This window comes from Equus przewalskii, chromosome 9 (genome assembly GCF_037783145.1).
Source record: "Equus przewalskii isolate Varuska chromosome 9, EquPr2, whole genome shotgun sequence".
NCBI classification, from domain to species: Eukaryota; Metazoa; Chordata; class Mammalia; order Perissodactyla; family Equidae; genus Equus; species Equus przewalskii.
Genome location: NC_091839.1, coordinates 52496670 through 52518097, shown reverse-complemented (window position 1 = coordinate 52518097; position 21428 = coordinate 52496670).

Genomic DNA, 21428 nt, shown 5'->3' with positions numbered 1-21428 from the left:
AGGGCATATCTTGGAAAGGGTGTCTTTTAATAGTTTTTGACTGAGCTACAGAGACTCCTTTCAGTCTCCTTATTTTGAGGCTATTCATTTCACTACAATTTTCTTCAATCACGTTTTTGATTATGGCTTTCATCCCAAATTTTCTTTTTCCACAGGAACACATATAATTCTCAGCTCAGATATCTGTTTCCTCCATATATACCAGCTTCTCACTGATTATTTTCATTCACTCTTAAGCAATCTGTAAGAAATAAATTTCACCTCCAAACTACTCAATTTTCTACATTGTTTACTCATCTCTATACTGCATTGATATTTGTATTCTGTTGTGAAATTTTTAGTTTCTTTTCAGTCTTTCACCCACATATAATATGATAGTAGTATTTTTTCATCTCAACGTATATCCTCTTCATGGTGTTTGTTTCTCTCTCAAGGTGAGTTTCCTACATATTATTGAGGATGCTAATAGATTTCTGGATAATTCCCTAAGTTTTTAGTAAATAACTGTCAGAAAGCTATGTGATCCTTGCTGTAATTACTCAAGGTTATATTTCCATTATTGGGTGTTCAGTGTAGTTTGCTGATTGACCTGCTCGTTAACAGATGTACTTCACTTAGTCTGAGTCCTCATTCAGTTGAGTCCTGTTCAAGTCTCCTTCAGAGACACAGCTTAGAAGCATGTTTAAACGCTCTGTACCTAATTTGATCTCTAGTGTCTAGTGAGCATTCTTGGACCAAAATTACCCTAACAGTATAGTGTAGTTGTTAAGAGCATGGATTTTGAAATAAGAGCTTGAGTCCATTTACTAACTGTTTGAACTCAATAAGTTACTTAAACGTTTGGTAACTCAATCTCTTCATTTAAAACTGAAAATAATAAAACCACATATTTTGTTGGTTGTTGTGACAGTTAACTGAATTAATATACATAAAGTGCTTAGAAAAATGCTTGTCACATAAGCAGTGTTACAAAAGTGTTGGCTACTATTTTTATTCTTTTCCCTACCCACACCACCATTTCTTGACTTTCTGAAACACTAATCAAAGAAAGGATAAGAAAGAGGATAGTCTGGAGTGTACCACTTTATTCAGACTCCTCTGAGCTCTGCCCCAACCTCTAAAATAAAAATTGTGCACACCAAACCTTCGGAGAAATGACTTGCCCAGGGGCCATCTCACCCAACCCTCCTTCATCCACTGCCCCATGTCTTGTCCAGCTGCATATTGTGATTTACCATTTCCAAGTGCTTATTTGGATACCAATGGGGATAGTGGCGGCAGTGTGAAGACAAAGCACTCTGGGTCACTCAAAATACAGTAGACAAAATATAGGAATGTTATCCATTTTTTAATATTTATTCCTCCTGTTCACATTTTTTTGAGCCCACAGACTATACAAGGTGAAGAATTGGATCCATTACTTATGGTTTTTCAGGAAAAAGGAAAGCCACTTCTTTTGTCATTGTTGTATGCTTATCTGATTGATTTTTTTTTGGTTGGTTGTTGATTTTGAAATCTAGATCCATCATACTTGTCATTAGTAGAAATATTTCCTAAACGTTTTAATAGATTGACTCTCATATCTAATTTTGGGTTGAATTCTGAATTTCTAAATTTTTGTATGTTTTATAGAGATTTTAATAGGAATTCGGAAGTGGCAGAGGCAAGCATTGCTAGTAAGATGCAAATTTAACTAACATTACTTGTAAAGGCTAGTCCATTATGCAAGGGTTTGGAAGGCTAAGTTTGTTTTTTTTTTTTCTCTCCTGAAAATCAAGAGTAATACAAGGAAGTGCTAATGATTTATAGTGCAAAACAGTTAACACTTCCTAGGATGGTAGCATTTATAACGCTTACTAGTTTTCCTGCCAAGAAGCTATTAATATACCCAATATGAATTCCATAGTGAACTGGATGAAATTTAGATCTATTGATAGTTAGATAGATCGATAGATAGATAGATAGATAGATAGGTAGATAGATAGGTAGATAGATAGGTAGATAGATAGACAGGTATCCCTTCAGTCGAAACTCAGTTCATAAAATTAGTGACCAAATAAAGTAAATGGCCGAGCAGGAGGAAGAGAGGAGTCTTCTGTTTCTAGCTTGAGCTATAGAATCTTATGTTGCCATTTAATGGGATGACAAATCACAAAGAAGGACAGAGGTTTGAGGATTGATAATAAGTCAAATTTTGGAAATACTGAATTTGATATGCCAATAGATTATCTTATAGAAATTGGCAGTTTGGTACTGGAAAGAAGGAGAGGAGTATGGCCGTATTCACTCACAAATTATTTAATAAATATTTAATGTATCATACACTGTGACAGATACTAAATCAACATATGTGATATAACAATGAATAAGATAAAATTCACTCTTTCTCTCCTGCTAGAGACTTACAATTTAAAAGCATAAGCCAGACCAAATTCCACAGGCTGTCATTAATAAAAATAACAACTTAAATTTTATTAACCATTTTTTGTTTTATTATTCACTTGTTTGTTGCTAAACCAGCACAGAATGTACAAGAGGTCATAAAAAGACATGTGAGAGAAAGTGACCATCAGTGCCTCCCTGTTCCTTACGGATGGGGTGTTGAATAACGATGAGAAACCCCCTAGGCAGAGCAGCCCAAAACTGAGGACTCACTGCCTCTGATTCCACTTTTGGCTGAAAGTACTGCATTAGCACTCAAGGGTCTAGCTGAAGAAATCCTTGCTGTACCACAATTACACATTTGCATCCATTTCTTAACATGTCACTGTTTCTATTTGAGATTTCAACAAGTAGGCCTGGGTGATCCAGTCACAGATGGGCAAGAGGCAATTGCATCCCAGTGGGGTATATGCTTCATAGAAGACAGAGTACAAAGGACTAGAGTCTATTACTTGGGTCCCTAACCCAATCTCAATTGGTTACAGTGACTTATTACAGAATGTCTCAAAGATCTGAAAAGCTGTCTTGACTCTTCCTCTCTCCCTGTCTTTCTCTCTCAATCTGGGGGTCTTAGCTCTCTTTAGGGTCTTCCAACAGATTATTAGACCCATGCAAATTATCCAGGAAGAATCTCCCTTACTTAAAGTCAATTGATTGGGAACTTTATTTATATCTGAGAAGTCCCTTCACAGCAACAGCTAGATTAGTGTTTGATTAAAAACAATTGGGAGGTGCAGCCTAGGCAAGTTGACATAACAAAAAACCTGTCATAGCAGGTTACCTGAAAATTGTCCATATTAATTCCACTCACCTATTACTGGGAAAAATGTAGTTGCATAGTGCCATATTGTTGCAAAGCACACTAAGAATGATGGTCTCTAGCTAGGCAGTTGTGTACCCACCTAAAACTCTAGTACCTTCATTGATTACAAATTGCATTTAAAACACTTCATAAATTCACATCACTTTGTCTAATAAAGATCTACCTCTTATTTTTTCTCCATTCGGCACTTCAATCCAATGATCCCGAACTTCTTATCTTTTCTATATAACTTGCTTCTTCCCAACTCCCATTCCTGGCTTTCATTATTATCCTTCTTTCCCTTTGCTACACTTTTTTCCTTTCCAGCAGCTCAAATGTTTCCTTTTATTTTTTGCTTGAGGAAGATTAGCCCAGAGCTAACATCTGTGCCAAGCTATCTCCACTTTATGTGTGGGTTGCCTCCGCAGCATGGCTGACGAGTGATGTAGGTCCATGCCTGGGATCCAAACTCACGAACTGGGGCTACTGAAGTGGAGCACACCAAATTTAACCACTACACCACTGGGCCGGCCCCATCTTTTTTTCTTCTTCTTCTTTAATAAGACACAGGAAAAACATTCCCATAAGATTTTTTCAATTAATTCCACTCCATCTTTCTCTCATTTGGCATTCCTTCAGTATCAGATATGTAGTAACTCCACTATCATATTCACTCTTCTGAGTTTCCTCTTAAAACTTTTTATTTAGTTTATTTATGTGAGAAAATGAGACTTTTCTCTCTCCTTCCTCCCCTTCATCTGTCTTTAACCCTAACAAGATAGAGTAAATGAAACAAAATTCATCACTTTAATAATATATTGAAATTTTGGTATGAAAAACATCCATTGTTAGCCAGAAGAAGCTTTATCTTATAGATGCAGCACAGCAAAGCTAATTAAGTATTTAAAGGTTACTCTTAGAATAATAAATCTGGTAAATTCACAGTGATGATTTGTCAGATAGACTGAAAAGTTACAATTAGAACATCAGGATTGTTGGCACCTGTCTCTGAGAGAACTGGCCCTTTGAGAGGAGGTTAAGAAAGGAGAATTACTGATGGGCAAGATGGTGGAGGTGGGGAATGGGAGAGAAAAGAGATGAGAGGAGAGATCATGGAGATAAGGGGATCTCCAGAAGCCTATCTGAGATTTATTCCATTTGGACTCAAAGAGAACACAATGGAAGAGTAATAAAAGGTTTTGCAATATGTTCTGACTTCTTCCTTATCTATGGTTGTCTCCTTATTGATTGTTTTTACATTGGTACCTACCAAACACTGATAAGATATCAAGGGATTACATGAGGACACTTCATCTTCCCTGATGAATTGTACCTTTCATGAGAATAAGGAGCTCTCTTTCATTTCAGCACTTAGAACCACTGTAGACAGTATTTTATTAAATATTTAATAAATGAATTACTTAAGAAATGGACAAAGTTGTGAGTCAGAACTCCACAATGATCCTTGGGTTAATATTCTTTCCTCTGATTACCTGACTTAGGTAAACAAGACACTTCTTTCCTCCAAGTGACTCTCTTAGCACCTTCACAAGGTTCATGACAAGGTACAAGATATTGGAGATATTTATGACATTTGTCTAACATTTTCTGCTCCAATCACAAGAAGAAAAGAATCGCGTTACTTCTCCACATGAAAACAAAGTATTGGTATGATCTAGGCCCATTTGCCCTTATCATTACTAGGTTCTCCTCAACTAAGTTAGAGTTGCACATCTTAATAGGCAAAGTCCAACAGTCCTGGAGTCATATTTTAATAGTGCAATGAAAGGTAACGTATATTCATAAATTCATTGTCTTGTGTTTCCTCAGTAAATAGAGGAAGGGTTTACTCATCAAGCTGGCCTAGTCCAATGTTTCAACTACCCTTTATCTTTCCACATGCACACACACTGAGCTTTCTTCCGTTTCATGTTCTCCTTCATGGTAAGTGCTCCCTTTCTAGGCTCAGATTTCTATGTTTCTCTTTCATGAGTAAATAAACTCTAGTTTGGAGGAAGGAGAAAGGGGAGACTTACTTATATTTTTAGGAATCCATCCCACTTCCCAGAAAAACTTCCCAGAGAAGGCCTCCAAGGGGAGTGGATGGGAGTGCCTGCCTGAAGATGTGACGTCAATTGGTGTTCTCCAGACATACTTAATTTCAAATAGCATTTCATATTAGGATATATCTTTGAATGTATATGGAAACCCTGGAGTTGAATGCTAAATTATTGGATTAGAAAACTAATTTCCCATCCCTTTCACCTACCGGCAAGATAAGTATAGAAGGCGGTTAACATAGTTTACAAAGTGCCAGAGACAATCTTCACCCCTTTTTTACTGTCCTTTTTCTGATAAAATTTGACATAACCTATTGTCATATCAGAGGACTCAATTAAGAATCCTGCAAAAGTGAGATTATATTTATTCTAATTGGCATGAGTCAGTTATTTAATTTGATTGGTAGCACAAAGGCCAGATGCTTCTATCAGAATGTCCACTACAAAGCTATGCCACACTACTGTTTTTCACAGCGCACCTATCTCTTTCATTCTTTTCTTTCTCTCTCCCTACCTTCCTCTTCTTTTCTATGACCCTCTCATTTTCTCCCTCCCCTGTGAATATCTATGCCTTCCAGGTGAACTCATGAGGACTGCTGAGCCCTGTAGCTGACTCTTCAGGATTAAGCAAGCAGGTGTGCACCTAAATTTAGCCCAAATGCTGACTGTACTGTCCAATTCTCTACCAGATGATTTTGCCTCGCATAAACCTCATCTCAAATAGTCTATTATTTGTTTTCCTTTTTATTAAGGCAACTGCTGAGCAATAAAGTGGCTGTCTCTGTCCTCTCAGCACACTTCAATGAGGCCACTTTAGCATCACGTGTGAGTGGGCAGCACTTCAAGAGTCCAGTGATGAGATGGTGCATTGCTGAGGGATTACCCAGCCATGTCCACTCAGACTGAAGAATTCTTCAGCAATATTGAATGGAGGAAAGTAGACATGAACTAAGAACCCAGAGGATTGTGTTACTTAAGGGCCATGAAATTACTTGGAAACTTAATTATGAAAAGGATGAGATGATTCCAGGTCAGGAGGTCAACTTTGTCTCTGATTTTTACTCTTATTAACATGGAAAAAAATCCTTTTATGTGAAATGAAATTCACTAGGCATCTCCATTAACTTTCTTGTTATATATTTACTAATTAAAAGCCTTTTCTCACCTTTAAATGACAAATACCAGTAAATAACTCCATAATATTCACATGCCTGGTATAATTTCTTTTAGAGCAAAAGGCAGCCAGCATAGCATTATTTATTAAGAAGAGAAATTGAGCTCTTCATAAAGTACTGGGAATATGTTCCTGTGGCATATTCTAAACACAGATCCTTGAAAACACTCAATTAATAATGGGTTGAGATGTATCTGTGCCCTACCTACTAATCATAGGATGAAAACATACATTCTCTAAGTTTTTTCATTTTTAATGTTTAATCTCAAAACGTAAATTTCCCCTACAGAGAACATCAAAAGACAAATTCCGTCAGTGGCATTTTACAATTAATTTTAATTTCCGTGAACCAAGCACATAAATTCTTCTAGTCGCAGCATATGCAAATGTGTTTCTGCATATCTTTGAAGTAGCTGTTATTAAATGCAGATACCATCTCTGCTTGGGGCTGAGCATTAAAATAGTTTTTACAAAATAACAAAAGATGCTGTATGTTATTTTCTAGATGGTTTGTTTTATTCAATAAATTTCCTTATACAGGAAGCTTAAAAATGCTGTAACTCAAATTCTCTAACTTATACTCACGGAATGTGAGCCTAAATAGGAATAAAGATTTTAAAATAATTAAAGTCAATATCCTTAATCTAGAGAGGAAAGACATAATAGAGAGGAATACCTGGACAAAATCCATTCCAAATAGAAAAAAGTATATATATATAAATATTTATAGGAATTATATATGATTTTGTATAATATATAATAATGATATATTTCTTTTATATTATAATATATTTATAAAATAAATTATGTTATATATTATGTTTTATAATATACAATATATTTTTATAATATGTAATAGGTATATCCTTATTATGTATATTATATATATAATATATATATATATATATATATATATATATATATATATAAATGAGGAATTGGCTTATACTATTATAGAGGCTGGCAAGTCCAATCAGGAGAGTGGGCTGGCAGGCTGGACTCCAGGGGGAACTGTTGTTCCAGTTTGAAGGCCATCAGGTAGGAAGTGCTGACGTTGTGGATAAAGTCTAAATGCAGTAAGCTGGAGAATTCTCTCCTGCTTGGGGGAGGGTAGAATTTTTTTTCAATTCAGACTTTTAACTGATCAGATGAGGCCACTCACATTATGGAGAGTAATCTGCTCTACTCTACCAATTAAAATGTTAATCCCATCCCAAAACACCCAGAATAATTTGACCAACTATCTGGGCCCCCCGTGGACCAATCACGTGAACACATAAACTATCACCCCCCTCTAAATTATTTAAGGTGAAAATTCTTGTTTATATACAGCAAGTTAAAAATTGAGCAGATTTTTCGCAACAAAATATCCATTGAAATAAAAAGAAATAGTAATATATGTAGGCCTGATACTTTCTATAAAGTAAATTTAAAATAAAGTGCTTATTTAACCAAACTTGGGAGAAACAATCATTAATTTTTAATTGAAAATCCCATACCATATTCAATGTAGTGTGGGAACTAAGAGTTTGGTATTACATAGAACAGTGTTTTTCAAATGAGAAGTGTATTTCCAGAATGTATTTAGGAAACCATGAAATTAAAGCCTGGGGCACTGAGTTAACCTCATATACATGGTAGGCTTGGTTAATTTTGTTCTAGGCCAAGAGCTTTAAGATGATAACAGAAATGCTATTGATAATCTTTGAGGAAAACACATATGGGTTAGTAGAGAAAGAAAATATTCATGAATTTTGAAAAATAGCTTATAATCTAAAATTTCCAAAATTCTAGAAATTATTGTAAAACAAATCGATTGAGAGTAACCTAGAAGCTATTAAAGCAGTAATTGAATTCCTTCTCTTTTTAAAGAATTAATAAATTGATATGTCAAGATAATGATAAGTCAATTCCTATAAAGCGTCTGGCAATAGTTTGCTACACACTTTGGAATTAGGCTGAACAAACATTCTGATGATTCAGTTTCAACTAAGGGCAATATCTGGTGGAATCACAAAAGTTTTCTTCATATCCCTGTGCTGTTTAGTGTATTTCTAACGAAGAGGATATTGTTATAGGGGAAAATTTAGTATAGAGAGAGTTTCCAAAAGAGTGGAAAGACTAATTGATAAGTTGTGATTAAAAAAGTGAAAAGAATTTCAAAATTACCCCAGCACATTTTTGTTATGGAACAAAACTAGGGAATTTCACAGGTATAATTGTGTTCTTATTTTGGTTTAAGAAAACAGTGTTTCTTCAACAGCTCCTGGCTGAGATTGCGTGGAAAAGAATTGAGAAAGAGCCTTCCATTTCTACAACTACAAATTCTTATCACTAAAAAGAGCCCTAAAATAACAGCTAAATATTTTAAAACATATTTTTGATTCAAAGATTATAAGACAAGAAATTAATTTCCTCAGAAACCAGATCCAATTTTTTGTTGTTGTTATTGATTTCTTTCTTATTTTTTTTTCTTTGAGGAAGATTAGCCCCGAGCTAACTGCTGCCAATCCTCCTCTTTTTGCTGAGGAAGACTGGCCCTGAGCTAACATCCATGTCCATCTTCCTCTACTTTGTATGTGGGACGCCTACCACAGCATGGCTTACCAAGTGGTGCCATGTCCGCACCCAGGATCCTAACCGGCAGTCCCTGGGCCGCCAAAGCAGAACGTGCGCACTTAACCACTGTGCCACTGGGCCAGCCCCAGATCCAGTTTTTTTTAAAACAGTTTTATTGAAGTATAATTGACGTTCAATAAACTGCACCTATTTAAAGTATATGATTGGATAACTTTTGACACATGTATAAACTCTCAAAAAGCTACCCACAGTCACGATATTGAATTTAGCCATCTCCCACAAAGTTTCCCTGGGACCCTTTTGCTGTCCCCCCTGACCGCCCCCCCCCCACACTCTCCTTCCCAGGTAACCACTGATTTGCTTTCTGCCACTATAGATTGGTTTGCATTTTCTGGAATTTTATATACTTAAAACATGTGATAAGTACTCTAATTTTTTTGTCTGACATCTTTCAGTTAGAGTAATTATTTTGATATTCATACACAATGAAGTAGTCATAGTTCATTCTTTTTTATTGCTAAATATTATTGTATTACAGGAATACCTACAGTATGATCATCCATCTACCAGTTGGTAGACATTTGGGTTGTTTCCAGTTTGAGGCTCTTAGAAATAGGGCTGTGATGAACATTTGTATATAAGTCTTTGTAACTTCATGTGCTTTCATTTCTCTTAAGTAAATACCTAGGAATAGAATGGCTAGATCACATTGTAGGGGTATATTTAACTTTTTAGGAAACTGCCAAATTGCTCTGTAAAGCGGATATAACATTTTACATTCCCACTTGCAGTGATGCAAGCTCCAGTTACCCCACAACCTTGCCAACACTTTTATGGCTAGTCTTTTAATTTTTAGCCATTTTAATAGTTTTATAGTGATATTTCATTGTGGTTTTTATTTGCATTTTTCTAATAACTAATGGTGTTGCGACTCTTCATTTGCATATTTGCCATCTATATATCTCCTTTGATGAAGTGTCTGTAGTAGTATTCTTGGTGAAGTGTTAAGTCAAAACTGTAACCCATTTTTATTGGGTTGTCAGTTTTTTATTACTGAATTTTCAGAGTGTTATTATAATATATATCATATTATGGTTATGGGAAAATATGACACGTGAAGAGAAAACTGAATCAAAACTGAAAGATATTAGAATTAACAGTTCTGATTGATTGATTCTTCTCCTCATTGTGTGTCACATTTTCCTGATTTTTGCATGCCCTGTTCATTTTTTGTTTGATTTACCTTTTCAGGTGTTGGATATTTCTGTACTTCTATATTCTTGAGATTTTTCCTGTAACAAAGTTAAGTTACTTGGAAGATGTTTGATCTTTTCAAGTCTTGTTTCTAAGATTTCTAAATGGTTGCTCTGTGTACGGATAGTTATTTCCCACTTCTGACTCAAGATCCTTCTCCTTACTCGACACAATATTCCATGAATTATGACTTTTTCCAGTCTGTCTGATGGGAGCAGGCGCTATTCCTTGCCCTTCACATGCAGCAGGGACCATTCCCTTTATACTTTTGAAGAGTTTCTTTTCTCAGTATCAGATATTCTCCTCATACATGGGCACTAATAACTTTTCAACTGAATGCTCAAGGAGAACTCTCTAGAGATCTCTGGAATTATACCTCTGTGCATCCACCTCTTCTCCAGTATTGTTTCCTATGAACTCTAGATGCCTTGGTCTTCCCGAGATTCTTGGCTCTATCTCCCCAACTCAAAAAGTCTTCCAGGCTCTGCTTTGGTTCTTCCTCCTTACCCTATCACCTTGAAACTCTCTCAAGGCAGAATGCTGGGACAAGGATACAGATCATTGGTTTTTGATTCCTTTTTCCTTTTTTTTTTTTGGAGGAAGATCAGCCCTGAGCTAACATCTGCTGCCAATCCTCCTCTTTTGGCTGGGGATGACTGGCCCTGAGCTAACATCTATGCCCGTCTTCCTCTACTTTATATGTGGGATGCCTACCACAGCATGGCTTGACAAGTAGTGCCATGTCCGCACCTGGGATCTGAACCAGCGAACCCTGGGCTGCCAAGAAGCAGAACATGTGAACTTAACCACTGTGCCACCAACCAGCCCCTGGTTTTTGATTCTTAATGTCCAGCAAGGATTCAGGGATCATTATCCTTCATTTCTTGGTGTTCAGTGTCTTAAAACCCTTGTTTCCTATATTTTGTCCATTTCTTTTCATGTGAGAGGGTGAATATGGCTGTGTTATTCCATATTGACCAGAAGCAAAATTTGATTTCTTTTTAATAGATTAATTGAGGTGACATGGGACAGAAACTAGAGTTTATACGAGGCAGGAAAGTCAGAATGGAGACTTCTGCAAAACCTAGAACTGTCTGAACGCACATCCTCTGATGAAGGATAAAGAAGAAAAAATATTGTCGCAAAGGGAGATGATATGGAAACTTGCTCTTTTAGGTACTGACACACAGATAAGGGGGAAATAATTAGAACTGATATTTTATGTTAAGCAAAATTTATGGTTCAAAAAAATCAAAGCTGAGAGTTTAGTCTAAAATGATTATATAATGGTAGTGATTTCAGATACCTGGAAGAAATATAAGCAAATTCTCTCAGAAGGAACATATGATTCAGTTTGTGACATCTGAGAAGCTGACACCAAGGCTAGATTAGACTGGCAAGAGATTTATTTAAGAAAACGCCTGTGATATATAAAGGGCTTGGGAGAAGAAGTGGTTAGAAGGAGATTTCAAATTGCAATGCAGGTCTGACACCTGAGAAAAGAGAGAGTGAGAAGGAAAGATGAGGTAGAAAAATGGCAGTGTAAGCAGACAGCATTTTCTTTTCTAGTTGGTGTCCTTGATGAATAGTGCCATATCAGGGGCTTAGTGTTGGTTTCTGTTGCTGGGAGTCTGGATGTTATGAGGTAATGGTAGTTTCTTATTGACATATGGACATATGGATTGTCACATAGATTAAGAGAAATTAATAGAGAAGTCAGAGATAGATTCACACATATATAGAAACTCAATATGTAACAAGGCAGTATTTATGATCAGTAATAAAGAAAGGTATTAAAAGATGTCCTATAACACTTTCCTCATAAAGTTGTTATCTTTTTTTGTTGTTGAGGAAGATTAGCCCTGAGCTAACATCTGCTGTCATTCCTCCTCTTTTTGCTGAAGAAGACCAGCCCTGAGCTAACATCCTTGTCCATCCTCCTCTACTTTATATGTGGGACGCCTACCATAGCATGGCTTGCCAAGCGGTGCCATGTCCGCACCTGGGATCCGAACCAGTGAACCCCAGGCCGCCAAAGCGAAATGTGCGCACTTAACTGTTGAGCCACCAAGCCAGACCCTAAAGGTGTTATCTTAATAAAACAAAACAAAAAAGGAAAATTGTAACTTACATGACAAATACTTATAATTCCAGCTAGATTTTAAGCTGAAATATGAAACACAAATATTTAAAATTCTTCAAAACAACGTAAGAAATATAATCATGATTCTGAGGAAAGAAAATACTTCTGTTTTCTTTTGTATTACAAATAAGATAGACAAACTATCATGGGAAGAAGTGATAAATGAAGTCATAATAAAATTATAAAATTCTGTTGTCTTAAAATACTATAAAGAAAGTGAGGCCCAAGGACACTGTGAGATGATAAATTTGTGTAAGTCATGAAGTTTGTAATAATTTGTTATATAGCAATAAAAAAATCAATGCAATATTAAACCTAAATAAAAAAGATGACTTATGATGGTGATCTGGAAGGGTAAGGTAGTGGGACACTGTTTGCACAAAGAAGGAACCCAGGCTTGCAGTTTCCTTGAGACCCAGGTTTTATGGTTTGTTCTGTATCAAGTAGTGTTAGTGTTAAATGGAACATTTCTATGCAATTGACATGTCTTTTACAAAGTTTTCAGAGATTGTTGTTTCCACTAATCTTTCATTTATGTACAATGTCTGAAGCCCCTAAAATCCTACCCATGTCGACAGATCCTGCAGAAAATGAAAGAACATGCAAAATCCTTAAACTAAAAAAAAAAAGATTGTGGGTTTCGAAGAAAACTAAGAAATGAATGGTGTTTTTCTAACACTATATCTTAAGAGTTTAAAATATTTCATGAACTTTAGATTTTCCGATTCAATATTTTAATAAATAAAAAATGTACTTCCTAATGCTTCCTCCCCTGCAAATTTTTCATCTTTCTCTCTCACAAACACTAATGACTTACTCCTGCATGGAGAAGAGTGAGCACTTCAAAGAACCTGTGGTGTACACAGCATGGTAGGAGGTACATGAAATCCAGCCACTTGAAAGACACGGTTTGTCTTTCATGTTAGTGGAAAACAAATAATTTTAACACACCCCATGGTAACGCCAATGGGATTTTTATGATTATTATTACAAGCATCACAGTCTTCATTACCTTTGTTTCTTTACAAATATTGTGTCAAACTCTGAACTCCTTTTTGTGTTGGTCCTTTGGTTAAGACGTGGAAAAAATCTGCTTGTCACAATCCTCCTCAAGCATCGAATTTACAAATAATTCCATACAGTAGTTGAGAAAGATCATCACTGGACTATTCACACAGTCTTCACAGAAGCTGAATGTGATCATAGCAGGCTAAAAAAAGGTGTTGAAACTGACCTATTCAGGGAAACTTCCCGGATTATCTTTGCTCCATTAAGATGGCAATATTGTTGAATGTTCATTTCATTTTTAGTAAATATCAAAGTAAATACCTGTCAGGAACTGGAGGCACGAAGTATTGCCAATTCATCCTCAAGAAAGTTTGTACCCCTCCAGCACTTTAAACGCCCTCCAGCACTGTCAGAATGGAAATGTGTCACTTTCATCAAATTATAGTAAATCTGCTCATTATCATTTTAAAAATCATTTCCCAGTTTGGTAAGCAACACATTAGATCTTAAAATATTTTTAATATTGTATTTCTTTTATTATTTTACTAGGTTGTTAGCTATTTTTTTCATATATTTATTTGCCATTTATTGTTTCTTCTGCCCTGAACAGATTCATGTCTACACTTGTTCTTAAAACAGTCGCCTTTAATTTAATTACCTTGTAGCTTCAGACAGGTTTCTCCCCAGATTGTTCAAACATTTTCCTCTTTGTTTCTCCAAAAAGGAAATTTACAAAGGAATTTTTTTGTCTTTCTCAGTAGGATTCATGTTAATACATTTGAAATATTTTTTTTTAATTTTTTTGTATTATTAAATTAATAACTGTCATTATGGCAATTACCAATAGACAAAGGCTCATAATTTGTTCTTTTAAAAATACATATTATCTGGAAGGTATTATTCGAAAGATAAAATGCATAATCAACCTTAGTAGAAAGAATTGCTATATAATTTCAGTGACGTTAAAATTCACTATCAGTAGATTTTTCCCATATCTTATCTCTAACAGTAAATATTGATTTTAATCAGTATAAATTATTTGCTTCAGGTTTTATTACATTTGCTAATATATGATAATTGCTATATTTTATATTTAAGAAATTCACCGTCTTTGTTTTTTGAGGAAGATTAACCCTGAGCTAACGTCTCATGCCAATCTTCCTCTTTTTGCCAAGGAAGACTGGCCCTGAGCTAACATCCATGCCCATCTTCCTCTTCTTTATATGCAGGACTCCTGCCACAACATGGCTTGACAAGCAGCGCGTAGGTCACAGCCGGAATCCAAACCGGAGAACCCCAGGCCACCGAAGTAGAGCACGCAAACTTAACTGCCGCGCCACCCGGGCTGGCCCCAAGAAATTCCATTTTTATATAATCATTTCTGTCAGCCTTTTTCTGCCTGGCACTTATTCTTTAATTCAAGCATGTCTACTGTTAAAAAAGATTGAGACAAAATAGAAATATTTTTTAAAAACCTATTTGGCTTCATTTACTAAGATTGGTATATCTGGTTAATTCTAATCTATGAAATGATAAATCAAAATAGTTGCATATTTCAGTGAATATGCTTATGAAGCCCACTAAAAATAAGTTGTGTACAGTGGGTTTTAAATAAAACTGTATATGCTCTATCTCAAAAAATCTTGTTTTTTGGAATACTTCTATCATTCAAGGAACTAGACTTTAAAAGATTTTCTAAGCTTTTCCTATCAATAATATGCCAAAAGAGATTACAAATGTTTTCATCATTTATACATATATATATTTCAGCAATATATAATAACTGCACTTACAGATTTTCACCTTACTTAAAATATTTATATAAATAAATAAATGGATCACTTACAAAGAGAAGTGTGTTAATTTTCTATTTTCTGCTGTAACAAGTTACTACAAATTTGGCAGAGTAGAACAACACAGATGTGTTCTCCTAACAGTTCTGGAGGCCTGATGTTCAAAAGGAGTATTACAGGGCTGACGTCAAGAGGCTGACAGGGCTGCTTCCTTCTGGATGCTCCAGAGGAGCATCCATTTCTTGCCTCGTCCAATTTCTTGAGGCTGCTGGCTTTCCTGGGCTTGTAGTCACATCACTTCAATATCTGCTTCTTTGGTCACGTCACTTCCTCCTTTCTGTGACCTCCTGCCTTCCATTTATAAGCATCCGGTGACTACATTGGACAGACCCAGATAATTCAGGATAATCTCCCTATATCCAAATCCTTAACCTAATCACACATGCATATCATTTTGTACCATATAAGGTAATATATTCCGGGAATTAGAACATGGACAGCCTTGGGGGTGCCATTATTCAGCCTACTACAGGAAGGATCTATTTATCTTCTGAAATGCTAAAGTACGACATAAAACTGTTATCTAGAAACCAGTCAAGGCTTACCTGTTCTTTGGAAAGGAGTCTATTTTTCCCACAATAAATCCGTATGAACTGCAAACATTGCACCAAGTAGAAATCGGTAGTATCATTTATTTTTTACCCACAAGAACAACTGTCAAAGTTCTGTTAGTATCTTGAGAAGAGTTTGATAAACTTATAGTTGATCTAATTTTGTCCCATGCTTTTTTTACTAAACATGTATTATTCTCTTCTGTATATCCAAATTTGCATAAAAATAAGTATAAGAAGTTTCAACAAGCAAATGAAGGAAATTCACCCTCAGCTCACAGTACACACTGACTTCCAGCTTGAAGGCTATCTTTACTACCAGAACTGTAAAGTATATTTTTTAAGTCTATAGAAGTCATAAAATGTGAGGAAAATCCCTTAATCTAGAATCCAGAGATTTTCTACCTTCAAGGATTTCCTCTGCTTCTGCTTATCACTCCACTTGGCTTTGAAAGAAAATTATCAGCAAGTTTCTTAAGAAGCAGGCAATATTGAAAATAAGTAAATGAATGTTTATATGAAAATACACTCAGGCCAATTGGGTATTTTCCTGTCCCACTATTTAAACACTCCACTTTGAATTATTCTGCTATGCCTCAGCTTCTGCTGTTAACCCAGAAAATAAATATAATTAATCATATTTCACAGAACACAGTCCCTATTTTAATTCAATGACATGTATATTCTTTTTTATTTTGAGGAAGATTAGCCCTGAGCTAACATCTGCTGCCAATCCTCCTGTGAAACGTCCCGTATGGGGGTATATAACCACTCTGTATACTTCACATCTTTGGTGCCGTTTCTTCCTTTGGGAAGAAAGGCCCCGGGCCATGGTCCTCAGATTTCAAGTCAGAATAAACTCACCCAAATTTTCATTTATAGATTGGTTATGGATTATTTTCGTCGACAGGACCATGGCCTGGGGCCTTTCTTCCCAAAGGAAGAAAGGGCACCAAAGAAGTGAGGTATACAGAGTGGTTATATACCCCCAAACAGGGTGTTTCACGTATGATTGAAATGTCCCTCCCACAATAGTCACAAGATTGCCCTGTCGGCACAGCACTTGATGGACACAGCAGGTAGTGGGTCTGCTATCTTGGCGGGCATAGCAGGAGGCAAGCCTATTGTCTCCAGCTGGGTGGTCACAGGTGAGCGCAGCAATCAGTTTCTAGCCTAAGGAAACATGATTAATCCTCAAGGAAATGCCAACGTTGGGAGGGGGAGGGAAGTTGCACCTTTATCTCAAGGGCCTTTGTTCTTGCCATAGGGAATCACTAAAGCAGATATACAATGCGTGCTCAACGGCCATGGTCAGGCCCTTTTGGAAAGACAAGGTCAGGCCGAATTAGGTTTACACCAAATGGCTTCCTCATATTCTCCAATATATCCTATTGCTTGCCATTTTTATTTGTCACTTGATATGAACCAATTGTTAACATTTTCTCTATCTCTTAATATTACTATTTACTCCATAGGTATAGAAGTTAATATACGAAAATAGAGGAAAAATATTTCATTTTCTTAGACACATTCAAGGAGGCAATATAAATAAATAAATTTTGAAAAGTGAAGTTTCTTTACAATTCAAAAAAGGTTGAGAATTTTAAAGTGTCCATGTTTTATAAATAATAGCTGGTCAGGTCTGTTTAAATTAAATGACGCACCCAAATGCCTACACACATCATATGTTTACTCAACCATATGTAGGAATTATTTACGAACTAAATACTTAAGTATAGTAACTACTATTTTTGTGCTACTCAGAGAATATTAATCACCTACAGGACATAAAGCAGTGAAAAAACAGATCAAATCTCGGCCTACACAGTCCTGGGCTGGAGCTGGTCAGGGCTGAATGTCCCAGCTTCAGTGGCATCATATTGATAGCTTCAAGTCTGCCATGATGAAAGCATTGATGCCACAGCGTATAATTGTACAGATTCAAGCATGTTGGGTAGGAGTGGGTGGAGGCAGCGAGATTATGGACTCTATTGCGATTGATTTTTTGTTTTTTCGGAGAAGTGGGGAATGATGTGAACTGACAGTCAGGATAGAAAAGGAGTTGCAGATCATTTGAGAAGATTAGAAAAGGTAGGAGCTAAAATATAAGAAAATGAGAGAAAAGTATTATTGTCAAACAACATTAAGGATCTTTTTCTGTTACAGATGACACACATAAAGTAGGATAATTCCAAGAGAATACGCAATGAGATTATTTACAGAGATGTAGGTGTGGGGAAACCATAACGGTCACTGCAGTAAGTCACAGCTAGCATCTGTCAGGCATTCACTGCTAGTCTAACAGAGACAGAAAAAGAAGTTACCAGAACTGGAATGAGAGAGGAAGGAGGTCTGCAGAGTGCACTTCCTTAAAACTGTCAGTGACGCTCTCCCCTTTCCCTCCAGTCATCTCCTGGAGATCACAATTAGCCAAATCCAAACAGAAGCTAAAATGTGCAAGGGGCTCTGCCGATATAGTCCATGGTCTCCTAAAGCAGGGTTTCGGAAGTTAGAGAGTGAATCTAGGGACAATGGGAAAATATCTTTGAAAGCCTTATTTAGGTTAGTAATTGTAATTTTAAAATTAGAAAAATCAAATGTTATTTTTTCCAATCATGTTTATGTTCAAGCACAGAGTAGAAAAAAGTTGGATTTCAGTGGGACTGTAAATTATGACAAAGTGAGAGGACCCAAAGAACTGTATATGTAAGAGAGTGGTTATAATTCAAGATTGATCATAAGAAAGTATCCCGGGGCTGGTCCGGTGGCACAGCGGTTAAGTTGGCACATTCTGCTTCTCAGCAGTCTGGGGTTCACCGGTTTGGATCCTGGGTGTGGACATGGTGCCGCTTGGCAAAAAGCCATGCTGTGGTGGGCGTCCCACAAATAAAGTAGAGGAAGATTGGCATGGATGTTAGCTCAGGGCCAGTTTCCTCAGCAAAAGAGGAGGATTGGCAGTGGTTAGCTCAGGGCTAATCTTTCTCAAAAAAAAAAAAAAAAAAGAAAGAAAGTATCCTTGTTATTATGGTTGTTACCTTTTTTTAAGCCTTGAAGAGAGAAAAGATATAAGAGTAGAGAGTGGTTTATAGATCTTAACGGGGTTGAAGGATTGATTGTTAGAGCTAAAGTGCTGAAGGGATTAAAGGTTCAAAGACAGGAGAAAGTGGTTGGAGAATGGGATACTTAAAATTGAGATTATGGTGGCATTAAGATTTAAGTAATGACTACGTCTAGGATACGGCCATGTTTTAAGTGGATGATAAGATGAAAGTCACCCGAAGTAAGTCTAGGAAATGTGACAAGGGATTAAAGGTTCAAAGACAGGAGAAAGTGGTTGGAGAATGGGATACTTAAAATTGAGATTATGGTGGCATTAAGATTTAAGTAATGACTACGTCTAGGATACGGCCATGTTTTAAGTGGATGATAAGATGAAAGTCACCCGAAGTAAGTCTAGGAAATGTGACAAGGACATTGGAAGAATCAAAGGCACTATAATTGGTGTAGTATTAGATGGGGTGACAGTGAGCTAGCATTTTAATCAGGGTTCTCCAGAAAAACAGAACCAATAAGATTTTATATATATATATATCCACAGGGCTGACCAGCAGGCTGGAAGCTCAGGCAGGTTTCTATGTTACAATCTTCAGGCACAATTCCTTCTTCTTTGGGAAACCTCAGTCTTTTATTTTTATTGAAGTGTAATGACATATAATATTATATTCGTTTCAGGTGTACATCCTGCTGATTCGATATTTACATACATTATGAAATGATCACCACAATAATTCTAGTTATCATCTGTCTTTTCTCTTGAGGAAACTGATTGAATGAGGTCCACCCACATCATAAAGGGTAATCTGCTCTACTTAAAGTCTACTGATTATAAATGTCAATCAGATGTTTAAAAAAAGCCTTCACGGTAACTTCTATCTAATATTTGACCAATTTGGCCCCATAGTCTAGCCATGTTGACACATAAAATTAACCATCACAGCCAGGAACCAAAATCTCTAAGGAATAAAGAAAATAATCCCGTGGAGGTCGAAGACTGAGAAAAGAGGTTAACAGGTGTCAGGTCTTTAACAGGACGTTAAAAACTGGATGCAGAGGAACCTTAAATTTATATTTCTAAGTAAACGTAGACAATCTGAAATCTCCAGCTATATGGCATTCTGGAAGAGGTAAAACTATGGACACAATAAAAAAGATTAGTGGTTGAGTTACCAAAACCAAAGTGAGTTTGCCTCCTGGCAGTTGAATAAGACTTTCCACCAGAAATAGTTGTCTCATAAAGTAAAGTATGTTTGTGGCAAACAGGAGACCATGCAGAACCATTTCCAAAGTCATGGTGTCCCCGAACAAAGGGAAGCAGGGACCTTTTATTTCAGATGAGGAATGAATATTTAAAAGGGAGAGGTGGGGAGTTGCTTGTTCAGGCTCAACTGGAAAACACGCTTCCACGTACACTACCGGTTACAGTAATAAGACCTAAGCTCCTCCTGGAGAGATCTTAGCATTAAAAATAAGGCAAAGGTCATAGGCATAGCTCTCCTGGTGAGGCTTGGTCTGGTTCAGGGTGGTTGGTGACTGCACCTAATTTACGTAACAAAAGGAAAAACTAATTTGGAAAAACAACTACTTCCAAACCCACCCTTGAATTCCTCAGGGCAATTAGTTGGTGACAATTGCCAGGTGGGAGAGAGGGAGAGCTGAATAGGCAGAGCACAGAAGACTTTTAGGGCAGTGAAAATACTCTGTGTGATATTATAACGAGGGATATATATTATTGTACTTTTAGCCAAACCCACAGAGTATACAACACCAAGAGTGAACTCTAAGGTAAACTATGGGCTTTGGGTGATTATGATGTGTCAATGTAGATTCATCTTTGGTAAAAAATGTACCATATTGGTGAGTGGTATTAATGGGGAAGTCTATGGATGTGAGGGGGCAGGAGCTATATGAGAAATCTTTGTACATTTCTCTCGATTTTGTTGTAAATCTAAAATAATAGTCTTAAACAAGCAAACCGAAAGCTGGGTGCTTCGAGAAAGGAGCAAGTGAATATGGTTTAGATCTAGAAGTAGGAATAAGAAGTAGGTCAGCTAGTTGAATAGTACTCTATAGTTTACAACATGCTTTTAAATATATTATTCCCTTCAATTTCATCATCTGAACACTCTAAAAGCTAGGTAGCTCACTCTTCCTTCACTCATTCACTTAACCCATGTGCTGAGTGATTGATGTGCTCACATGTGAGTCTAGTGGGAGACAGCATCTCTGCCTTCTTGAAGATTCTTGAGGAACAAACTGATATGTTGAGAGGTGGATGACAATTAAAAGTTTTTTCGATAATTAAAAAGAATCTATCTCCACTCATAAGGTGCTTTTATATGTTATCACTTCACATCCTACTATGTATTTTTGAGCCTGTTTGTCTCTGGATGAAGAACGGAGATGCACAGAGCGTCATATTACACACATGCATTTTCAATTTACCGATCACTTTCTAATTTTACCCTCAAGGCCATGCTGTGAGATGATTTGAAAATTGACAG